At 28.8% G+C, this 6412-nt stretch overlaps 1 long non-coding RNA gene across 1 annotated transcript; it reads right to left on the reverse strand.

Annotated features, from left to right (window-relative positions):
• Positions 1-2540: 2540 nt before the first annotated feature.
• LOC139426620 (uncharacterized) lies at positions 2541-6412 on the reverse strand. The gene is made up of 3 exons (XR_011637846.1): positions 6164-6412; positions 4745-4762; positions 2541-2550 (listed from the first exon to the last, which is right to left on the reverse strand). It is a non-coding gene; the product is annotated as an uncharacterized lncRNA (long non-coding RNA).

Raw genomic sequence — 6412 nt, forward strand, 5'->3', positions numbered from 1 at the left:
CAAAATCAGAATCAAGTTGTAATTAAATAAAAAACGGTAACTTAAATGTAGTCGTTGCTAATTTAACAGACTTACTTTGCTTTTACTTTAATTATTGTTAGTTTAATCATATATATAATCAATGTTAATTCAAAGTATAACTAAATAGTTTTATTTTGAACAAAGTAATGGTGAATAAAATAAATCAAATAATTATAACTCCGCCCACAAATAAACTGCTAAAGAATTATTTTGATTACCAGTTTTATCTTTTTACCCTGGTTGATACGGTTTCATGCTGTCACGTATTTGTGACAGTCGGCGCGAAAGGGTTAAGAAGCATCAAGTAAGACAAAAGAAATTGTGCCTAGTACAAATGGTTCAGTTGAATTCTTAATGATAGTATTGTTAAATTAACAACAATATCGCCTGTGAATATACCTTCAACTTGAACTGTCGTTGAAAAAGGTTTAAAAAGTGGTAGTAAAATAGCAATTAAGTTTGGAAGAATTTTCTTAAGACAAAACTAGGGATCCACTTTCTGCAAGCGATTTAATAAAATTGCAGAATAATGACAATTACGCCTACTCTTTAAAAGAGTCGTCACGAGCTAAATTATAAGTAGTGGTGGAAAAATTATTAAAATGAAACATACAAAAATAAAAAATACTTAAATTTTGTTACCACTGGAAAATATTTTTTCATAAACTGGACTATTAAGACGCAATTAAACAACAAATAGACCTTATCAACATATTTTTAATTAGATAATTGATTCGTCGTGGCAGTTTTATACATATTTTTTTGAACCTTTAAACGTTAAGATATAACACGTCAAAGCGCTAATGTTTATTAGAAACATTATATTAGAAATAGTTTTTTTAGTATTAGACTAAAAAAACTATTTCTCAATAACCGTAAAGTTGGCAGCTATACGCGAATCAGGGCTGAAAATCTATTTATCAAGACGAAAATGAGCAAGAAACTAATACTAAAGACATTTTATTTCATTCTAAATTTTTTCTCCCGAAAAATAACATTTCTCTTACTACATAATCATACCTGCCAACTTTTACGAATTAGGCGTAAAATTGTATTTCTATATTTAAATTGGTATTAAAATGTGTGCTTCCTATTAGTTTTTGCATTTATAAACTTAATTAATAATTTTTTTGATCCAACACTATTTGTAAAATAATTAAGCATATATATAAATTTGTAACACATTTTCAATGATTGGCATAAACTTCTTCAAAGTACGGTGTATGTTTCTGCCTAAAATTGTAATTTCAATACCATATTGCTACCATTGGGGAAATTAATTCTTGTAAGGATTAAAAGTTGGCACGTATGCATATTGTTAAATGCTTCAGCGAATAGAACGCATTTACTCTTATCCGTCTTGCTTTTATCCCGGCAATAATTTTATCCTGATTACTTAACAGTAATTATTTGTACTCTTAAAATCATAGAAATTCAGAATACTATTCTAAAACAATGTTTGTCGAACTTATCTCTCTCCTGAGCTGCTGTACTGATTTTAAATCTTTTTCTGAACTAGCAACCAAAACAAGTGACGATTTTTTTCTCTCATTAAATCTTACATTTGATTTGTCATATTTGTGGTGGAATCTTGGTTAGCTAACTGGAACGTCAACGGTAAGTACAGGAAATGTACCCGTGAAGTACTAGTAGTTAGCACTCAATTAGCGGTTTGGCGATCACTGCTCTTCTTGTGCCTGGGTTCTCTACAACTTAGAATTGTAAGTAAACTGGAAATTTCGTAATTCTGTATTGTTTTATCCGAAGTGTTGAAAGCATAAAATTTTATACATATATTATTAAAGAATATAAAATATTAACTTTACATACCAGGTTTATCATTATCTGAAAACCAAATAAATTAAAAATTTTCACAAAACGGGAAATTGCTTAATTTTATCATATCAATAGTCTCATTAGTTATTTTTAATGAAATGTTGAGCTTATCGCAGAGGATAGACAATTTGTTAAGGAGTATTAGATTGCTTATTTTTATATTTTTAATAGTCTCTTTTATGAATCTCTTGGTTTATGGCAGTTGATAAACAGGACTTTTACGAAAAATCCTAGAGTAGTAATTCTATTTTATGAATATTCTTTCTATATTTTTTTATGAAGTGCTGAGTTTATGGTAGTTTATAGACATGATTTGTCACAAAATCTTAAATTATTAATTTTATTTTAATATTCTTTCTATTTTTATTTTTTGCAGTTGATATTCAAAATTTGTCACAGAATCTCCGCTTATGAATTCTATCTTATCAATAGCCTATTTTTTCAATTAAGCGTTTAGTGAAATTGCAAATGATAGACCTTATTGCAGGCTATTAGATTGCTTAATTTTATCTTACTAATATATATAGACTGAAATGCTCAGTTAAGTTTATAAAATTGTTACAGGTTATTAGATAGCTTAATTCTATTTTACCAATAGTCTTTCTATTTTTTTCCTGAAACATTGAGTTTAAGAGAAATGATTGACTTAAGCTATTACTGGAATTAAAAATTAATAGTACTTACCAGCCGCATCTGCAAATTAAATAAATTTTAAATAAATTATGTTATGAATTAATTTTATAACATACATGTATTATATTATATGATATATATAATTAATTATATGATAATTTTATTATAAATTAGGTAATTGTGTTGAGTTGAGGTAAAATAGCTTTAGGAAAGATAGGCGCATCCCCTCCATTTCTATTTGATCCATTGTGTGAGTGAAACTAATTTTCAACTGGGTGTATAGTTGAGAAATGTTGTAAGAAAAAGCAACAAATGGCTCTAGGCAACACAAAATTACGAACCATAGGGACCGTATCCATGCAGCGTTCCTTAGCAATGGTACCAACTTTATAAAATTTTCAGCAAAATTTCTTCAAGGTTTATGTTTTAATGCAGAGATACCAATTTGCAACGCTTTGTAAAACTATATTATCTCAAATGGTAACGAAATTTAAGTTATTTTTAGTTTAGTATTTTCCCTTTCTAGAAATTTATTTACCTCTGCATATCAAAAAATGGAGGTATGCTATGAAATGCGCAACTTTGTTGCAGCAGCTCCCCAAATCCTCTTACGGTGTCTTAATAAATAGAATTAGGTAATTCATTACCACTGGAAATTTTTTTCTTCTTAAGTTTGTTAAAACTTTTGAAATGAATACCCCGTAACTTTCTACGATGATTTGAATACCTTAAATAAATTAAATTCTGTCGAATAATAATAATATTATTTTTTACATTCTCCCAACGTTTTAGAAAAAAAAAGTTTTCAATTTTATATATCCGTTAGCCTCAGTCGCCCTAGGGCTTAACTCAGATGAAAGAATGGAGTGTTCGCCACGCAGCGGGGACTCTGAATCACCCCTAATCAAATCAAGTCACCACATATCAAGTCAGTTATCTCATACCTTTTAGGGTCGCTGCCGCAGGGTTAATTAATTAGCAATTTTTAGAGTGATGAGCAACACAGAAACGAATGGCATTCACTAGGACACCTGGGTCCTCACTTTAACAGAGCCACTGATTTAGTAACTAGTCTTTTAACTATAACTGCTTTTCATTTGATAATTCAATTTTCATTTTGATCCTACGTTTTCAGTTTTGTGTACGTATATAGCTTGTAAATATTATCTATTAATCTCGTTTTATTTAGTATATATATGTTCTCGTATTAATCTCGACTTATTCTTCTCATTTATTTAAATTGTTTTGTTAATTTTATTATTACTTTAATCTGTGATTTCGTAATTTTCAAGCTGAATTCATCATATGACTACCGCTGGCTATTATAATTCTATACTGGTTGTTATAATTCTGTCGCTATAATTTTCTTCTTCGCCACTCCGCCTCTCCCCTTCAATATGCTTCACATGTTCTCCAATAATCGACAAAATCATCACAGACGAATCATAGGCAGTGTACTGAGTTAGACTCTATTTCTAACGTTCTAACGTAGCAGTTATCCCGAGCTGTAAACGTGATTTTTGTTGTAGATTTGATTTAGAGTTATTTTCCACACCACTACAAGAGAGTCGAAGTTCTTCAGTTCAGGTGAAACTATATTTTGTTCCAGCTCTTTCGTGGTAAAGTTTGTAGAATGTTGAGAAAATGAACAAAAATACTAGAAGCCTTAATTTTGCATTGTCTACCATTCTATGAAAAATACTTCGAAGAAAGTGTGGAAAGTTGGTAACCCTAGGTCATACCCTCCAACTGTTCGAATCGAGCCATCACCTCCTACATCAAAAAACCTCCACTGGTTTAGTTGGCGGTCAGAAATCAGAAACCGTTGAAAAAAGGTATGTTTATTCAGAGAAAATACGTTTTTACGTCTGGTTTCGTTACTTAAAACATCGTATACACTAATTAATTAGCATATTTGAGGTCACCATATGCGCCATTCAGATCAGGTCCTGAAAAAGCCACTCCTTTTTAATTGTCAGGAGGCACAACTGATTTGCATTTTTATCATTTATTCTCTTACACAAAAGTAGCAAAAGTGAGTGATGTAATTAGGAGACAGTAGCGTTGAATATTTTCAAGAAAGAGGTCAAATAAACAGAAACAGCATTGAGAAAACATATTTAGTTTCAAAGGAAAAAAAAAAAGAATTGTGTAAAGCGATGGTTATGTTAAATATTCAAGCAACTTAAATTTGACTTTAAGTGTAACATTGATATATATTGTGCATTTGATAATTGAAGAATTGGTCACTTACTGCACAGGACTAAGTTCACTGAAATGAAAGTTCAAGGTGTTTTTTATTATTTATAAAAAGTAACAATAAATAAATCAAATGAAATGAGTATAGTTAAATTAATGTTGGCATTACTTTTCAGTTACTACTATTTATAGATATTGTGGTTACTGAGTTTTTAATTCGTAGAAAGATTCACTCTTTGACAAAATACATTTTCGAAGATCTCGATTACTGAACAAAAAGCTGATTTAACGAAGGCATTCGACAATTTTTTCTTTTTTTTCCTAATTATGTATATTTGAACTTTTTATCAATGAAAACTTTTGATCAGAATGTTTAGTATTACAACATATTAAATTAAAACAATAAAATTAAAACAACATTTCCTAAAATCTATGTGATCCCTCAAGACTTGCTTATTCTCCATCTGCGACTGTCAAGTAACGCCATAGTAGGCAATTTTTGATTTTATTATTATTATTATTATTTTTTGTAAAATATTTAAAGTAGCCGGAAATAAACAAATTTATAAACCCATTATTTACACTAATAAACAAACTTTCAAATAACACAACAACATTCATTCAACAACAACAGCTTTTNTTTAAGATAACCAGGGTCCGATTATTTAAAATTGTAGTAAATTTATATGCAAATAATATTTAGTAATACTTAATTGTCCATATGCGACATAAATGATTTATAATATGCAAATAATAATATGCGGAAACTTTACATTTTGTAGTTGCATAGACTTTTTCAAGTCGTCCAAATTTTAAGAGAATGCTTCAGTACTAATAAATGTAACACATTGAAACAAAAACAATCGCTTTTCAGAATGCAAATAATACTTAATAGTTCATGTGAAAATAATACTTAGTTAAACTTACTATTTTATATACAAATAATAATTTTTTGTATTTACTTGTATATAAGCAAAAAATAGTAATACGAAATGGATCCTTTGCAAATAATACTTAGTAATACTGTATAGTTTTTATGCAAATAATATTCAATAATTTATGCGTGGACAATATTTACTAATTCTTTCTGGTTCGTATGTAAATAAATAATTCATAATGCTGAAACTTAATGGTTAGGAAAGAAGTATTTAGTTATTCATTATAATTTTGATGAAAATAATTTTTAATACTACAGAATGGTTTTTAGGCAATTAATAATATACTTTACTCAATGATTTATGCGTAAGTAATATTTAGATTTTTTTTGTATTTCGTATGTAGCTAATATTTCAGTATGCTTAATCATAATTGATAGGCAGCAAGTAGTCAGTTATTCATTATGATTTTCATGCAAAAATTACTTAAATATGTAGAATGGTTTATTTGCAAATAATTCTTAATAATAACTGGTTTATATGCAAATAATACGCAATTTATCTTAGCTTTTGCAAATAGTCTTTAATAATTAACTTACTTAAAAGGAAACACCAGATAAAAACAAAAATTAAATGGTATTTCATCGCCAGGCAGCAGTAGTTTCCTCAAATAGATTTCGTTGAAAGTTGTAACTGCAGAACCCAAAAAACTTTCAAATAATTTCTGACTTAGTGCCGTAAAGCATATTTTTTGTAGTGTGCCATCATTTTGAAGTGATTGGCGACACCTTCAAATTTACTTCAGATCATAAATGCTTTGACGTGTGTGAATAAGAGGCTATAAAAAT

The sequence above is a fragment of the Parasteatoda tepidariorum genome, chromosome 9, assembly GCF_043381705.1.
Source record: "Parasteatoda tepidariorum isolate YZ-2023 chromosome 9, CAS_Ptep_4.0, whole genome shotgun sequence".
Classification (NCBI taxonomy): domain Eukaryota; kingdom Metazoa; phylum Arthropoda; class Arachnida; order Araneae; family Theridiidae; genus Parasteatoda; species Parasteatoda tepidariorum.